General features: G+C 45.8%; 1 pseudogene; it reads right to left on the bottom strand.

Moving 5' to 3' along the window:
* Gm7545 (predicted gene 7545) lies at window positions 9720-10946 on the bottom strand (annotated as a pseudogene).

The raw sequence follows: 18610 nt of genomic DNA, 5'->3' as shown, positions 1-18610 counted from the left end.
TGTATGGACCCAGCTCTGAGGGGCAAGAAGCCACGAAGAGGAGGTGCACAGTCCTCTCCTGGGTGTGGCTTTACATTTAGCCTTCGCTCACCCTCGAGCAGCCCACAGGCAGCTCCACAACCCTCTTTCTCACGGTGTTGAACACTGCCAGGGTGCCCGAGCCTCTTGCAACACCACCTCATAGGGCAGGCCTCTTGTCCTCACATGCTCCCAAGAAGGGCGAGGACAGAATAGCAGATATTTAGAGAGAAACTATATTTGTGCAACTTATGTAAACTATCTTCTAATCTTTTCTGTCACTGCTTGTTAATTTCTTTTTCCAAAAGGCTTATTCTTATTACTTTTAATTATGTGCGTGTGTTAGAGGGGTGGGGCATGCACATGTGAGTGTACTGGCCACAGAGGCTAGAAGAGGGAGTGGATCTCCTAGAGCTGGAGACACAGGGCTTTTGGGTCGCCCAGTGTGGGTGCCGGGAGCTGGGTTCTGGTTCTTTGTTCTTGGCTGCTGGGCCATCCCTCTAGAGCACTATTTGTTAATCTCTTATGTAAAATTTATGTTAGACTTTATCATGGAAATGGAATGCATTTGTAAAAGAACACTGTATGTATGGTGTATGTGACACACAGACAGACAGACAGGCAGACAGACAGACAGACAGACAGTGTGAGACCAAAGCTGGAACAAAAATACCTCACAGGTTAGAATAAAACCAAAACAGAGAATGTATCTCACGGGATAAGAGTTCTGTTTACAGTTTCAACAGTTTGCTTGGTGCTAAAATCTAGCTAAGAGATAAGTCTGTTTGTCCTGTGTCAAGCCCCTGCTAATGAAGGCCTCTATCTGGAATCAAGAGTAAGTTCCTGGTCAGATGCAGACTGAGCCATGGTTCACTTGATGCTTATCCTTGCCTTTGTTCCTCCCTTTTCATTGTGTCCTTTTAACAACACCTGTCAACCCTCTTACCTCCTGAGAACACCTTATCTCCTCCATAAAAAGAACTTCGAGAAACCAGAGGGGGCTGCTCTCAGAAAACTCCATCTTGGGGGAGACAGCCCACTGGACGGTGTAGAGTGCACTTTCATACAGCTTGCTTCAATTTGCACAGTCACGGACTCAGTCCTTTTGTTTTGTTTTGTTTTGTTTTGTTTTTTGAGACAGGGTTTCTCTGTATAGCCCTGGCTGTCCTGGAACTCATTTTATAGACCAGGCTGGCCTTGAACTCAGAAATCCGCCTGCCTCTGCCTCCCGAGTGCTGGGATTAAAGGCGTGTGCCACCACGCCTGGCTCTCAGTCCTTTTTTTTGGGTGAATCTCAGAACCAATAACAGACAAGACAGATACATATTTACCCTTTGGTACTAACCCCTGCCTCTACCCTCCAGTTTCAGACCCCAGGCATCCTGTTGGAATGGTTTTAGGTTGTCATGGGCTTCTTTGGAAGGATCCTGGGGAAAGCCGAGGCTAGACTCAGGTGGGTGATGATATTGGCTTTGTCTGAGAGGTTTAAGATTTCAAAGAAGGATAAACACTTTCAATGTCCTTAGAACAGGTTCCTAAATCTGGCTGCTCATCAGCTTCATCCTGAAAGGAAAAAAAAGAAATCCAAAAAATCTGCAAAACCACACAACGATTTGCACCCTCAGGGCTATGGGTGGGATCGTCTTGGCCAGAAAGCAGATTCTACTTGTGGCTTTCCCAGAAGCTTTGGGGGGTGGGAGTGGGGGCACAGAAAGCACTTGGAGGGCTTGTGGGCCAGGCCTGGGACCAGGCAGTACCTCTACTCTTGGACCACCGCTGCCCACTACAGGTAGCTCTGAGGCCTTCTGAATGGGAAGCTAAGTGCCTGCCAGCTCCTCAGGGCACACAGCTTTATGGAGGGCCACAGTGATGGGTCCTGGGCTTGTTTTCTGTGTACTTACTGTGATGACTTTGTCAAAACACACTCCAGGGAGCTGCCGCCTCGGGGCCTCTGTGTCATCTCTCTTTTATTGGAGGAGAGAGAGAGAAAAAAAAAAGCCCTGCGTTATTGTTCTCTGGATTCTGGTTTTCTCAGGGATGAAGAAAGCAAGGAGCACTTTGTGCAAGCAGCAAAGCCTGCTTTGTTGTCTGAGGCCAGGGAGGTGAGGCTGCGAGGAGAAAGCCTGTCACAGACCATAAAAGAGACACGCCACACACAGCAGCCTGAAGGCAGAAGAAGAGCCTGAAAACCATCCTTGATGCTTCTCTGCAGCTCAGTCAAGGTTCTGCTGGTTTCTGTGTGAAGGCCGTCTTGGGGGCAGGGATGGTCCGGTTGGTAAAGTGCTTGCCACAGAAGCACGAGGCCTGGAGTCCAACCTCCAGAGTTCACGGGTACGGAGCTGGGAGTGGTGCATCTGAGGTCCTGGCCAGAGGAGACTTGCTGGGCATCCAGCCCAGTGTACTCCACACCATCCAGGCCATCAAGAGATTACATCCCCCAAATAAGAGGCGGGTGGTTCCTAAAGAAAAACAGTTTAGGTATGGCCTACTCATGCATATGAACAGACAGGCAGGCAGGCAGGCAGGCAGGCAGACAGACAGACAGACACATAGTAAGTATTTCATGGTGAGATCAATATCACTGTGCAGCCTAAAAACTCACTACATAGACTAGGTTGGGCTGGAACTCACAGAGATCCTCCTGCCTCTGCCTACTGAGTCCTCACAATAATTGCACCTGGCAAATACTTTTTTTTTTTTTAAGGAATGTTTTATTAATTCTTGAGAATGTCACACAAAGCTATCTTGGCAGACATGTGTCAGGGTCATTTCTAGGGGGCCAGTTTTGTGAAGTGGTTTTTTAGAAGGTGGAGTGAGTTGTTCTCACTGTTGTACGCTCTTGGGTGAGCATCAAGGCAGTGAGAGCTGTGCTTCCTTGCACGCATCCTGCCCTCCTCATGACCTACGAGAGGCCCCAGCAGCCGCTGCCCTCCTCGTATAAGCAGGTGAGTGGGGTTCAGGAGGGGGAGTCTTTCCCAGTTTTCTGAGTGCCTCTTCCTGGCTCATCCCATGATGTTGGAAATGGTTTGGGGTGCAAGCCCTTGCCTGTGGAGGCTACCATGAACCTGAATAAGTCTCATTCTCTCTCCCCTCCCCTCCCCTTCCCTCTGATCTTCTCTTCTCCCCTCCCTTCCCTTCTGCTCCTCTCCTCTCCCCTTCCCTTATCTTCTTTTCTTCTCTTTCTTTTCCCTCCTTCTTTCCTTTCTAACTAAATCTTACAATATCGTACAGGCTGGCCTGGCACTTGCTGTGTAGGCCAGAGTGGTCTTAAATCATGCCAATCCTCCAGCCTCAGCCTCTAGAGTCCTGGCATGATGGGCATGTCAAGCCCAGATGCATGTAGAATTCCCTTCAGGTAGAGCACGGAAGGATACAATTCTCTGTGTACTTCACATGTGTGTCTGTGTCTCTGCATACATAATTAAATATAAATTATTTATTTACTATTGCCGTGTGTATAATGTGTATGCTTGTGTGTAGGTGCCTTTCACCAGCTGAGCCACCTCTCCAGTTCCAATCAATGATTTTGCTTTTGATAGACACATTTTGAGGATGTCACATATGAGTGTGACCTGAAGGTGGCATGGTGGGGTGCTGACTCACCAGGCCTGGGATGGACAATTTACATTCTAATCAATTTCTACATTTCTATAAAGGTTAGGCTGCAGCTGGGGTGGGAATTTTACTGTAAGAACCACAGTGAATAGACGTCTGGGTGTGCTTCAACTCTCTCACCATCATATAGTTAACATATATTTATTAGTGTTATATAGTGTGTGTATAGTGTGTGTATGTATGTGTGTGTATGTATGTGTGTGCATATGTATATGTGTGTATGTGTGAGTGTGTATATGTGGGTATGTATATGTGTGTATGTATGTGTGAGTGTGTATATGTGGTTATGTATGTGTGTGTATGTGTGAGTGTGTATATGTGGGTATGTATATGTGTGTATGTATGTGTGAGTGTGTATATGTGTGTATGTATGTGTGTGTATGGTATGTATGTGTGAGTGTGTATATGTGGTTATGTATGTATGTGTATGTATGTGTGAGTGTGTATATGTGGGTATGTATGTGTGTGTATGTATGTGTGAGTGTGTATATGTGGTTATGTATGTATGTGTATGTATGTGTGAGTGTGTATATGTGTGTATGTATGTGTGTATATATTTGTGTGAGTGTGTATGCACATGCACATTCACCACACTGTGCATCAAGAGGCTAAAGGACAACTTTGTGGATTCAGTGCTCTCCAGCCATCTTTATGTGGGTCTCAGGGACTGAACGGTCATCAGGCATTTACAGCAAGGACTTTTACACACTGAGCTACCTTGTTGGCTCAGTTTTTTGTTGATATCCTTACATTAGATCCTCCATGAGAGGTAGCCATTACTGTTTTTTGATGGGTGCACTAGATTCCATTGGCTGTTAGAACCGGGTACGGTGGCTCATATCTATAACTCCAGCGTTTCCGAGAGGCAGGAGAATTGTGACCTTGAGGCCACCTTGGGCTACATATCAAGTTCCAGGCGAGCATGGACTATATATGATGACATTATTTCTAAAAAGCAAGCAAGCAAACAAACAGACAAACAACAAAGCAAATAAGATGAAAACTAAAACAAAGCCAGAACAACAGTGAAAGGCCGCACCAGCTGTGCCAGTTAAGCCTCCCTGGCACGGGATGGAGGTTGTTCCGCTTCCATCACTGCGACGCTGAAACATTCTTCCTGTGCTACACTGACACGTCTGCTTTTTAAAAAAGATTTATTTATTTATTTATTTATTTATTTATTTATTTATTTATTTATTTAATGTATGTGAGTACACTGTAGCTGTCTTCAGACACACCAGGAGAGGGCATCAGATCCCATTACAGATGGTTGTGAGCCACCATGGGGTTGCTGGGAATTGAACTCAGGACTTCCAGAAGAGCAGTCAGTGCTCTTAATCACTGAGCCAGCACCAACACTTTTGTTTTGTTAAAAATAGATGTATTTATTTTTCTTTTATGTGCAAGAGTGTTTGATTGCATGTATGTCTGTGTACCAGGTACCTGTGTGGTACCCTCAGAGGACAGAAGAGGGAGTCAGATTCCCTGGAATGAAAGTTACTGATAGTTGTGAGTCACCATGTGGGTGCTGGGAATTTAGTCTGAACCTCTGTAAGAGCAGCAAGTGCTCTTGAGCACTGAGCCATCTCTTGGGCCCCCTAATACTTTTAAAGGGTAAGTTGAAAAGTGGGACAGGTGGGTCATAGTGTGTGTGTGTGTGCAGCTTCTTGATTTTAACCACAAGGCAGAGAAGCATATATGAGCATCTTAAAACCACACAGAACTGTCATGCTAAGCCTTTTCCAAGATTTATACTACCAATGGAGTCTGGGAAATACCCTACACACTGGCTATTGAGACTCTTTCTTCTCTGAACATGACAGGCAAGGGTGCTTTCCAGGCTGCACTTCCATGGTTTCATTGTGAACTCAATATCTCTTCTTTTATGATCTGCTTTTTTATGTCATGTGCTTGCTGGAAAACAGAAGGCCAGAGTGGCAAAACAACAACAACAACAACAACCACCACCAACCAACAAACAAAACAAGAAAAAAAAACCCTACATAGCAATTTCTACATTGTTGGGTATGGCTTGGGTCCTGGGTATCACGGAAGCAATCGGAAGAAACCGGGTAAAGGAGGAAAACAGCTGGTTCCAGGAAAACAAAAAGAATCAAGATCTTTTAGGAAGCGGGACAAGGGGACGAGGTAGGGAAGCCTGAGTGTCTGAGCGCCAAGAGGCTATTTCTCTCTGAATTTCCAGCAGATGCCCGGGCTGGGCAAGTCACAACCACAGAAGTGTAAGGCTCAGAGTTCCAGAGGCTGGAAGTTCCGAGATCTAAGTACCAGCAGGTTTGGTGTGAAGGAGGGGATGCTCTCTAATTCCAAGATGGTGCCTTGCATACTGCCTCCCATGGCAGAAGAGGAAGAAGAGTGGGTGGGAGGAGAGAGAGTCGAGAGAGAAGAGGGGGAGGAAGAGATGGTGCAAGGGAGGAGAGGGGGAGAAGGAAAGGGCAAGGAAGAAGGGGGAGAAGGGTATATGCATGTTTATATGTACAAGTGTATATGTGTGTACATATGTGTATGTATATGTTTGTATATGTATGTGTGTATGTACATGTGTATGTATGCATATGCGTATGTGGCTGTGTGTATGTACATATATGTGTATGTACATTGTGTATATGCATGTGTGTATGTGCATGTATGTGTGTATATGTATATGTATGTATATGCTTGTGTGTTATATGTATGTGCATGTAGTATGTGTGTATATGCATGTGTGTATATGTGTATGTATGTATATGCTTGTGTGTGTATATGCATGTGTGTATGTGTACATGAGTATGTATACGCTGTGTGTGTGTGTGTGTGTGTGTGTGTGTGCATGTGTCTGAAAATGGCTGGCCAATGAGCTCCATGGATCTGCTTATCTCCATCTTCTCAGTGCTGGGAATGCAGCCATCATATCAAACACAGCTTTTAAAATTATATATATGTGGTTGGAGAGATAGTTCAGTTGTTAAGAGCAATGACTAATCTTTCAGAGCACATATATTCAGTTCCCAGCACCACATGGTGGCTCACAGTCATCTACAACCCCAGTTCCAAGGGGTCCTTTGGTCTCTGTGGTATCAGATACACATGTGGTATAAAAACATACATGTGGGCAAAACATTTGTACATATACAATTAATATAAATAAATCTCAAAAAATAAGTGGATAAAGTTAAACACACTCAGGAAAAATAGAAATAAAAGGCATCTTTATAAAATTATATATGTTTTATTCATTTCTGGAAAATCTAATACATATATGTAAGGTATTTTGATCATATTTGATCTCCACTTCTCTCCTATCTTACTCCTAGGATCTCCCAAGATTTACCTCCCAACTTCAAGTTCCTTAAAAAACAAAACCAAAAATCCAGTGAGTCCAGCTCCTGCTTCTCACATGTGCCCGGGTATGAGGCCAACTCCTGGGGCACAGGCAGCCTGCCACTGTCACATCCCCAAAGAACAGTGGCACTCCCTCCCTCAGCAGCCATCAGCTACCCACAGCTCCTCACCTGGGGTTGGGCCCTAGTGCATCTCCCCTCGCCATGCTGGAATTTTAGCTAGTTTAATTCTGTGTAGGTAACCACAGATTCTGTGAGCTCACGTGTGCCACAGCCATGCCATGTTCAGAAGATGGCATCTTACAGCCTTCATCCCCCTCCTCCAGCTCTTTTGCTCTTTCTGCCCCCCCGCTCCCTTGATGTTTCTGGAGCCATGGTTGAAGAAGGTTGATGTAGATGTACCAGCTATGGTTGAACACTTAGTCTCTCATTCTCCACACTTTGTGAGTCTCTGCAGGAACCATTGTCCAAAGAAGCAATAACAAGTTTCTCTGATTCAGGTTGAAAGCAGCAAAATCAGTGGCCAAAAACAAACAAACAAACAAACAAACAAACAAACCACAGTTTGACCATGTGACTGTTTATCAAGACAACTCCAGTGAGTTCCCCCAAGTCTCACGATCTCCACAGCCATTGGGCTTTTGCTAGGTTTATAGTGCCGTGCCTGAGTTACCTCCTGTGAAGAAGGCCTCCAGGCCAATTAGAAAGTAGGTTGTTGCTGCAACAATGGTCGTGCCACTATTGAACCCAGTGGGCACAGCTTGTCTGTAGGTCAGTATAGTAGTGTGCAGGATACAGTGTTGGTTAAGAGCTCGGTGTTCTAGTTTGCTTTATCTTTCTGTGATAAACACTATGACTAAAAACAACTCAGAGGGGAAAAGCGGTTATTTCTTCTTACAGCTGCTGTCCGCTATGAAGGGATTCGAGGCAGGAACTGAAGCAGAGGCCATGGGGGTAAGGAGAGGCTGCTTACTGGTATAATCCCCGTGTTCATTCATCTTGATCTTTTAATATTTAATTTAATTTAAAACCACATACCCAGGGTTGACATCATCCACAGTAGACTGGACTCTTCCACATCAATCATTAAAGTGGATGCCGCAAAGGCTTGTCTGCAGGCCAATCTGGTGGATAGTGGTGCGACATTGGCTCTTTTGCTTACCTGAGCTTCCATCTATCTAGAGGATTCTAACTTGTGTCAAACTGATAAACTCTACCTGGCACAGCTGGAGTATCTCTGTAAGCAATTCTGCTTTTATTGCACTGAAGTTCTCACTCCACCCAGAGTCTGGAGTGAGCAGCTTCCCTCCCTAACCAACAAACTGGAAAGGTGGATGGCACTTGAAGATGCCTGAGGTTGACCTCTGGCCCCATGTCTGTCTGTCTGTCTGTCTCTCTCACACACACTCAGGGCTCTTTCATGCTCACTTTGTACTGTAGTGTTCTGAATAGACCCTTCCTGCTTCCCCAGTGGCCTGAGACCCAGCACTTTGGAGTGCGCTCACTTGGGAGGCTTTGGCTCTGCATAGAGGTTGACTCTGGGGAGAGCTGCTGCAAAGCCTTTTCTGTCCACAGCCTTAGCAGCACCAGTGGATGCAGGGATGATGCTCTGGGCAGCCCCATGGCCATCACACCACAGCTTTCCAGAGGGACCATCCACAGTCTTCTGAGTAGCAGTGACGGCATGGACCGTGGTCATGAGCCCTTCCATGATGCCAAAGTTGTCATGGATGACCTTGGCCAGGGGGGCTAAGCAGTTGGTGGTGCAGGATGCATTGCTGACAACCTTGAGTGAAATGTCAAGTGTTTACAGGCAGAGTCTCCAGTGATAGGACATATCTCTATCTGAGCCCCGCCGGCATGCACTCTACCCCCTGCCCCCACAATAATCAGATTCTAGTCTCATTACTGGACTCACTTTCCTACTTCCTAGAGAGTATATTCTTGTACCCCACCATAGAGAGCAATGCAGTAGGAGGAATATATAGCCATACCCAGCTACAGGATCAGAGCCACAGAACAAACCGCCAGCTCCCTTAAGCTGCCCATACCTCTGCAGGGGCTGGGCTAAGCAAGTCTGAAATCTAGCCAGTGTCCCTCCTGCTGTCCCTGCTTCCCCCACCTCCCCCCCAGAGCTTACCTAGTTAACTGTCTCCATCCATCCATCCATCCATTCATCCATCCATCCGTTTTGGGGGCATTTACTTTTTTTGTGTGCCAAACATACTGAAAAATAACACAGGAAAATCAGACCTTTACTTCTGGGAGCAACTGGGAGTTCTCCAGCTTGGAGTTCCAGTGGTGGATAAGCTGAGGAGCATGCAGAGGGGACAAGGGCTCTCATCCATCCCGACATGCCCACACTTCTTTCTTGCTATTTTGGAGCCATTTGTTCATGTGTTCACAGTGAGAGGCCATGGCCTCCTGCTCTCCGTGCAGAAGGCACATCGTCCTGGTTTAAAAAAATCAAGGCTGTTCCCGGCAGTGGATGGTTGGCTTAGGCTGCTGGGACCTGGAAGGATCCTGGAGGAAGGTTCTGGAAAGGTGTCTTTTCCCAAGGAGGAGAGCCTTTCTCAAAACAGTGGCCTCTGAGATGCAGAGATGAGGGGAGATATAAAAACCTTAGGTGGGTAGAGCGGGAAGTTGGAAGACATTTTGGGTCTTGGGTCTTTTAAGGTGTCATCAGTCAAGCTTGTGAATAAAGTACCTCTGGACAGCTCCTGCCTTCAAACTTTTTTTTGGGGGGGTGGTACAGTGAACTTTCTTGATGGTATTCAAGAGATTAAGGAGGGCTCCCTAGGCCCCTCCTGTTATTATGGAGGTCTGGGATGGAAATTGTGAGGGGAGATGCTCAGTGTTGGGGGCCGAGTTGGAATAGGGATTCCTCAGCAACCGAAGGCCTCTCTCTTGCTCTCAGTGTCCTTGCTGGGGTGGGTGGTCCAGGGTTTCTTACTCCTTGGAGGCCACGTAGGCCATGAGGTCCACCACCCTGTTACTCTAGCTATATTCCTTGTCATACCAGGAAGCGAGCTTTACAAAGTTGTCATTGAGAACAATGCCAGCCCCAGCATCAAAGATGGAAGAATGGGAGTTGTTGTTGAAGTAGTAGGAGACAACCTGGTCCTCAGTGTAGTCCAGGATGCCCTTCAGTGGGCCCTCAGATGCCTGCTTCAGCACCTTCTTAATGTCATCATACTTGTCAGGTTTCTCTAGGCAGCACGTCAGATCCACAATGGATACATTGGGGATAGGGACATGGTAAGGCCATGGCAATGAACTTCCCATTCAGCTCTGCGCTAACCTTGCCCACAGCCTTAGCAGCACCAGTGGATGCAGGGATGATGCTCTGGGCAGTCCCATTGCCATCACGCCACAGCTTTCCAGAGGGACCATCCACAGTCTTCTGAGTGGCAGTGATGGCATGGACTGTGGTCATGAGCCCTTCCATGATGCCAAAGATGTCATGGATGACCTTGGCCAGGGGGGCTAAGCAGTTGGTGGTGCAGGATGCATTGCTGACAACCTTGTGAAATGTCATATTTCTCCTGGTTCACACCCATCACAAACATGGGGGCATTGGCAGAAGGGGAGGAGATGATGACCCTTTTGGCTCCACCCTTCAAGTGGGCCCCCGGCCTTCTCCATGGTGGTGAAGACGCCAGTAGACTCCACAACATACTCAGCACTGGCATCACCCCATTTGATGTTAGCGGGGTCTCGCTCCTGGAAGATGGTGATGGGCTTCCCGATGATGACAAGCTTCCCATTCTCGGCCTTGACTGTGCCATTGAATTTGCCATGGGTGGAGTCATACTGGAACAAGTAGACCATGTAGTTAAGGTCAATGAAGGGGTCGTTGATGGCAACAATCTCCACTTTGCCAAGTGCAGAGCAGAAGGCAGCCCTGGTAACCAGGTGCCCAATACGGCCAAATCAGTTCACACCGACCTTCACCATCTTGTCTATGGGATGAGGCTGGCATTACATGGGAAGACGTGGCTGTCTCTGGAATAGGGAGGAGCAGAGAGCTGCCTTCAAACTCTTAATGCACATAGATATCTTGATTTGCCTTTAATTTTTTACCATATAAAACCAGAAAATAGTTCTCAACTGAAAAACTAGACCCTTAATCCTCAGCCTCTAGATTAGACAGGTAATGTTGGGGAAGGCAGTGACTGGTCCTGTGCCAGTCTAAAGGATGTGGCTGCAGACTGATTGATGGCTGTGTGTGCAGAACTCTTGGGCCACTGTGAGTGTAATAGGCATGACCATCTTACCATAGAAGCCTGAAATCTGGTTAAAACAGGGATAGCACTTGGTGGTTTTCTTAGCACTTGGGCGGTGGAAGCAGGAGGATCGGAAGGTCAGGGTCATCCTTGGCTACACAATGAGTTTGAGGCCAAACCTGGGCTATTTAAAGCCCTGTTTCAGAAAACCAAACCAGGAGCAGAGAGATGGAAAAGCAAGGTTAAAAGCACGCTCTGCTCTTGCTTTTTACCTGGGCTTGGTTCCCAGCACCCACATGGAGGCTTACAATCATCTGAATTCCAGCTCCAGGGGATCTGACTCTCTCTTCAGGCTTCCAGTGGCACTGCACACATGTGATTCATACACACAGAAGCATTCACACACGCATAAAAGCACACAGTATGAAAAACACAAAGGAAAAAAACTGAAGAGTGGGCCACCCTGTTTATAGGAAAGGCACTTGCCTTTAGCTATACTCCTGATAGACTTTCTCTTTCCTCTCTGTCTCCTCCTCCTCCTCTCTCCAGCTCACTACAAGCTCTCTGAAAGCTTACCAATGACAGGCCATATGCCCAGCATGGGGCCATGTCCCCTGCAGCCCTCGAAATCCTTGTTTTGTCAGAATAAAACCTCCTCTGAGATCTTGGCTGGTAACTCTGTTCCAAGTGTCTTTTGCTGAAACTGTCGCTTGTCATCCTACAGGGTAAACTCCCCCATGTTCCTTTGTCTAGAGCTGTCATGAAGGATGAAATTAGTCTGGAGAGAAATCCTGAGGGAGTGAGGCTAAACCAGGCATTAACCAGATGTGGAAGTGGACCCTCCATCCAGCTGTGTCCTGAGAGTGAGTGCTTTTGGATGAGTGTGGCTCACTTAATACTGAAGCCTTCCCAGACAGTGAGCTGTGATGTCCCTGGCTTCCAGGAATTCAAAGAGAGCCTTCACACCAGTTTCCCAGGCCTTCCTTCCCAGCTGAGCTGACTAAGGATGCTAGGGTTGTACAGGTGGCTGGTACCAAGCTCCATGAGAGCAATCAGGGTGCTAGCTGAGCAGTAATTCCTGCCGTCTGTCACCAGCACCACTAACTCTGGCTGTGGCTTCAGGGCAGGCACCTAGGGACCAGCTGGAAGGGCTGTCATGAGGAACACTGCAGGAACATCCTGGGAAAAAGGTTGTCACATGGCTGTCTGAGCTCATCACTGTCTGTCACACCTTGCTATCCTCTGGCACATACACTGTGCCTGCTTTGTGTGTACCTGTGTCTCTCTTAGGGCGTTCCTACCCCTTGTGCAATGACTACCAAGTGGCTTGGCACAGATCTGAATGCACGTCCCAGGCAGGTGATGTGATGACACCTGGCTGGCCCAGCTCTCCCTGTGATCCTTTGGCTACCCTTGTCTCCACTACATTCCCTTCAGAGATACTTGTGGTCTAGTGGGAACTAGCCTGTGAGCTCATTCACAGTTCACCTGTGAAGCGCAAGTGTTTGCTTTGTGTGTATATAACACAGCTCCCAGGGATCAATACAGCTGAAACCAACCAAACAGAGGCGCAATACAGACAAAGTCACTAACTATCCATAGGGCAAGCAAGCACTGTTTGCTGAGCCTTTGCCTTGCACCTGTCTTTGAGGTTTTATGTGACAATTTGTTGAAGCTGATCAAAAGCTCCCCAGTTAGATACAGCCAATATGCTCACTCTACTACAAGGAAATAGAGACCAGAGAAGTTAATTCACCTCCCGGGGTGCACAGTATAGAGGCAGGATTTACTCAGAAGCCCACACATTTGAGCAAGATGGATTGTATAGAGTGTTTTTGGTATCTGTGTCATTGTGGTTCAGAGATAAGTCTCCTTGACTGCTGTGCTTTTAATATACTTCAGTTTAAAGATATAAATCTTTACCCAAATCTTTAAAAATCACCATTTACAATGAGTTTGAGCTGTAGTCTCTTTCTCCCTTCGCTGCCTGTGACATTTGAATATTCAGTCTTCTGTTTCATGTGTGGAATTAATACATTTAAAAATTTTTTAGTTATCTATCTATCTATCTATCTATCTATCTATCTATCTATCTATCTATTTGTGTGTATGTGTGTGCCTGTTTGTGTTTGTGCCTGTGTGTGTGTCTGAGTGTGTACATGTGTACCTGTGTGCACCTGTGTGTGCATATGTGTGCCTATGTGTGATGCCTGTAGGTACCTGTGTGTGCCTGTGTGTGTCTGTGTGTGTGTGTGCCTGTTTGTGTTTGTGTCTGAGTCTGTGCATGTGTACCTGTGTGTGCCTCTGTGTGTGTGTGCCTGAGTGTGATGCCTGTAGGTACCTGTGTGTGTGTCTGTGTGTGTGTGTGTGCCTGAGTGTGATGCCTGTAGGTACCTGTGTGTGTGTCTGTATGTGCCTGTGTGTGTGTTTGTATGTGCCTGTGTGTGTGTGCCTGAATGTGATGCCTGTAGGTACCTGTGAGTACACACCGCAGTCAGGAGGCAGAGGGTGGTGGACACTGGTGCTCATCTACCTTTCTCCTTTCTATTTGGTCTAGGACATCCAAAGGATGCTGCCGCCCACGCTCGGGGTGGGTTTTCCCTCTTCGGCTAAACCTCTCTGGAAGCATCCTCACTTGACACACCCAGAGTGTCTCCAGATGATTCTAAATGCAGTCAAGCTGACGAGGAAAGCTAAAATTGTGGTTTTTAAAAAATGCTGTTTCTTTAGAGAGACTTCATGCTTTTATCTATGATGGTCATGTCCATTTATACCCTGACAGCTGTGGTTTAGTCTCCCATTAGTCACATGGCTGTATCCATCACACTCTGGCTTTCTCTACATACTCACTGTGTGTGTGTGTGTGTGTGTGTGTGTGTGTGTGTGTGAGTGTGCGCGTGCGTGTGTGCGCTTTTCCACATTAGCCATTCTGACTGGCGGGATGTTTTGTGCCTCACTGTGGCTCTGACTTGCAGTTCCCTAACAGGGACAGTGAGCATTTTCTTGTGCACTTCTTGGCTTTTTATGTATCTTCTTTTGGGGAATGTTTATTCAAATCATTTTGCCATCTCAAAGACGGACTATCTAGTTTTCTGTTGCTAGGCACTTTGAGTTTCTTATAAATTCCGGACATTACTCCTTTGCCTGGTGGACATGATGAGCCAGGGAGAAACTGAGGCATGAGAGGAGGGTACAGGGTTGATGTGGATTTGGTGTCTCCCATGTGATTGTGAAGGACGCCTCAGAACTTCCTTAGAGACAGTCGCCTCCCACTTACTTAATGTTTCTGCTCCTTGTAGAATTACTTTTGGTGACTTGTTTTTGGTGATGAATTGACCATTTGGTGGAGATCTAGAAGTCGTGAGTAGAGAGAGTCATGTCTCTTAAGTGATCCCAGTATGTGCTATCATTTCTGTTTCTGAGTTTTGGGAGAGTCTTTTGTTTTATTCCTTTCCTGTTTGAATTTGATGGGCTTTATTTTAAGTTTTTCATGTCTTTATTTGCATTGTTTGTGGCTTGTTCCTGCACAAACCTGCATGTGGCATATGTGGTAGTCAGAGCTTGCAGAATCAAATCTCTCCTTCCTCTAGATGGGATCTAGGAATCAAATACAGGTTATCAGGCCTGGCAGGAAAAGTCTTTGCCCACTGAGCCATCTGGTCAATGCTAGAATTGAAAGCTAGTTTTCTGCTTGTTTTGTTTGTTTGTTTCTGGAAGAAAGAGCTCTTGTTTATCAGCATAAAAGCTCTCTCGTCTTCCTCACTTCTTTTCTGTGTTTATTATTTTTCTTCTTTCTTTAGACAGTTTTTGGGTCCTTTTTTTTATAAATTATAGGCTTGAAATATTTGGTGACTTTGTTTGTTCTCTATTTAAATTAACAGAGAAGATTTTTCACTTCTGAGCTTTAACCAGCTAGAATACAATCAAATTTTGATTGTACCTCTCTGACTGTAGATGGTTAGTTATTATATTTGTTTCCTTGCTTAATTTATCTGACTAGACTTTTCATTAAAACACTGAGTAGAAGCCAAGTGAATGGGCATCTGTTACTGGTCTTTTGATCGACCAAAGTTATTCATCTGTTCTTAAATCTTATTTTTATTTATGTGTATGTGTGTCTGTATATATATATGTGCACATGTGTTCAAATGCCCAGAAGAGGAAATCAGATCCCTTTGAGCTAGAATTACAGGCAGTTGTGAGCCACCATGTGAGTGCCAGGAACTGAACTGGGGTCCTTTAGGAAGAGCAGCCAGTGCCCTTACTCACTGAGTCATCTCTCTAGCTTGTATTCACCTTTTCTCTTCTTCATTCTACAAATACGTATTAGGTAGTTAACATGATAGATATTAATTTTAGCCCCAGGGAATCCAGTAGTGAATTAAGACCCCCAAGTGCTTGTTCCTACGGGGAGGGGGTAGCAATCATGTGCAGAATGGATGACTGCATACTAAATATAAACAGTGACAGAGTCAATGAAGAACATAAGCAGGAAAGAGTGACAGGCTCCCATTGTTAGAGGTGAGGCCAGTCATCCCCAGGGCAGAGTAGGCATGACCTGAAGAAATTACAGCAGCTGTCTTAACTTACATTCTAGACATAGCTCCAACAGTAACTAGTTACTAGAAACAGTAGAGATCATATATTTTCCATTAGGAGGCCTATATGTAATTTTTCTAAAAATATTTTATTTGCTTATGTGTATGTATTTGTGTGTGCATATGTGTGCATGTGTGTGTGTGTTGCATGCCATGACAAATGAACAGAACTCAGAAGACAGCCTGCAAGAGTCAGTTTTCTCCTACCAAGAGCTTCCTGAGTTGTCAGGTTTGATGCAAGAGCCTTAAGCTGCATTATAATTATGAAAACATTAAGCTATTGTTACTAGTGTTACTGTAGTCAGTTAAGTTCATAGAATTAACTTCTAGTTTGTTTATCTGTTTTAGAGAAAAAAAATGATACAGGAATTTGCTTACTGCCTTGCTAGTTCTTTATTGTACTGCTCGCTGTTAATACTTGCATGTAATTAAAATGGTATAAAAGAGGATTGAGAAAATTAAATTTGCCTTCCATCTCAGAATTTCCTGGGGTCATGCTACAATGTTGTCTAACTGTCTTTTTTCTTTTTAATCCTCACTCCTGCGCTGAAGAACCTGTTGACTGACTGAGTGGGCGTGGTCAGGAAGGGATGTGATCTTTAAAGTTTCTTTGTTTCAAAGTAAATGGCTATAGTCTTAATGCAACTTGATAAGCCATGTTTGGTTGATATCCCAGGGAGGCCTGCCATTTTCTGAAGGAAACAGAGGAGAAATAGATTTAGGGGAGAGAGGAGGCAGAAAGGAGAGGCAGAGGGAAGAGGGAGGGGAAATTGTAGTTGGGATATAATATATGAGAGAAGAATTAAAAAAAAAAGTAAATGGTCTGGACATGGTGACACACAGACTTAATCCCGGCACTCAGAAGACAGAAGCAAGTAGATCTCTAATGAGCTAAAGGCTAGCCCAATTTGTACAGTAAATTGCAGGCCAATCAGAGCATAGGAAGACCCTGTCAAAGAGAGAGAGGGGGGGAAGGAAGGAAGGAAGGAAGAAAGAGAGAGAGAGAGAGAGAGAGAGAGAGAGAGAGAGAGAGAGAGAGAGAAAGAGAGTGGTTTCATGAATGTTGTTGTGCCAGACTTTTGAGTTTTGCCTTTTCTCTTACGTCAGTATTTTAAGTAGACCTTCAAGGAAACTTCTAGTTATAGATTAATGTTTTTGAGACTGCTTGTGTCTTCTCAGAGACCAAGTGAAAGCCACAGCATTGAAATGGGAGCTTAACTGCCTCTGTCAGAGTCCTGTCTTTCACACCCTCCTTCTCAGGATGGAAATCTCCCAGGATGCATCCGAGTCTACTCTCAGGTAAGGCTTGGGCGCAGCTGTAATGAAGCCTTGGCTATTTGACTAGCCAGCCATATTTACTTGGGTGGCCTTTAAAGCCACGTGGAAGGAAGAGTGTCACAGGATGCTTGGGGTGTGTTTCTGATGTAGTTGAAGATAGCATTTCATTAGATTAGAGGAAGGAGATGAAAATGAAGACCAGTGCTGGCTGTGAGCTTCACATACCAGGTCCCTGGGCTGTCTGTGTGTATATGCATGTGTGTGTGTGCATGTGTGTATCTGTGTGTGTCCATGTATGTATGTGTGTATGCGCATGTGTGTATCTGTAAGTATGTGTGTCCATGTATGTATGTGCATTGTGTCTCTGGGTGTGTTTGTGTATGTATGTATATGTGTATGTGCACACACGTGAATGTGTATATCTGTAAGTAGGTATGTTCATGTATGTATGTATGCAACATGCATATGCATGTATGTACATGTGCGTATCTGTAAGTATGTGAGTAAGATTCCAGATATGTAACCCAGCTTCATGTGGGTTCACAGTATTTGAACTTGTGCTTTCCCCAAGTGTGACAGTGCTTCACCTGCTGAGCCATCTTTCCAGTCCCTTAACCACATTAACATGTGAAATGCTGACACCATCATGTGTTTAATGTGGCTGTACCAGTCCCAGGCTCTCTGGAATTTTCCTGACACCCTTCCACCATGCCTTCTGTCATCCTAAAGGTCATCAGAGGCCGGGAGCGCGAGTGGGACCACATATTCTGGCATTTAGGATCACGTTTAGGTTTTTATTCTAAGAACCAGGCACCAGGCTGCGCACATGGAGACTGTTCTAGCTCTGCTTTCTAAGCTAAGCTGGTGGGAAGTGAGCAGATGCGCAAGAACAAGAACAAGCAGCAAGGCCCCCAAGTGGCAAGGTGAGGAGAAGCAGGGCAGGATGCTCACCCAGGACTTGACCTCTGGGTCTCCTTCTTGACAGGCAGCAGAAGTCCCACACCCAGCCTGGGGGCTGTGCACAATGCAGGGGGAAGGACACTCTATTTCAGGGTTGTGGTGTCTTCCTGGGATGACACCCATGTTCCCACAATCCTGCTCTGCCATGCGCCATGTGCTAGTGGTGCAGGCTTTTAGTGCCCCAGCTTCCCTCTCTCCTAGGGGTTTCCTGCAGGACTCCAGACAGAAGACCCAAGTACTTTCAGGGAATCTGCATCCCCGGGTATAAAATGTTCATCAGGCCCAGGGTTCTTGCAAAGAGGCCATACCCTGCTTCCTCCTCAGCACCAAAACTCAATTTATTTTTATGCCCAAGAATAAAATTCCTGTAAAGCTGTCGTCCATTTGTGCATAACATTGAGCACAAACCAGTGGTCTTCCTCGTAGGAGCATCCATTTTTCTTCAAGGTAATCAAGAAAGCAGCATCTGGGACCCACACAGGGATCTCCATAGCTCTGTCTCTCACTGAAAAGTGCTTGAACCAACTCTTTGATTCCTGATCCCTGGCTGTGAGCTACTGAACCCTACATGTGATGC

This window comes from Mus musculus, chromosome 6 (genome assembly GCF_000001635.26).
Source record: "Mus musculus strain C57BL/6J chromosome 6, GRCm38.p6 C57BL/6J".
NCBI lineage: Eukaryota > Metazoa > Chordata > Mammalia > Rodentia > Muridae > Mus > Mus musculus.
Note: the sequence above shows the minus strand (reverse complement) of the source record. Positions and strands in the feature narration are given on the sequence as shown.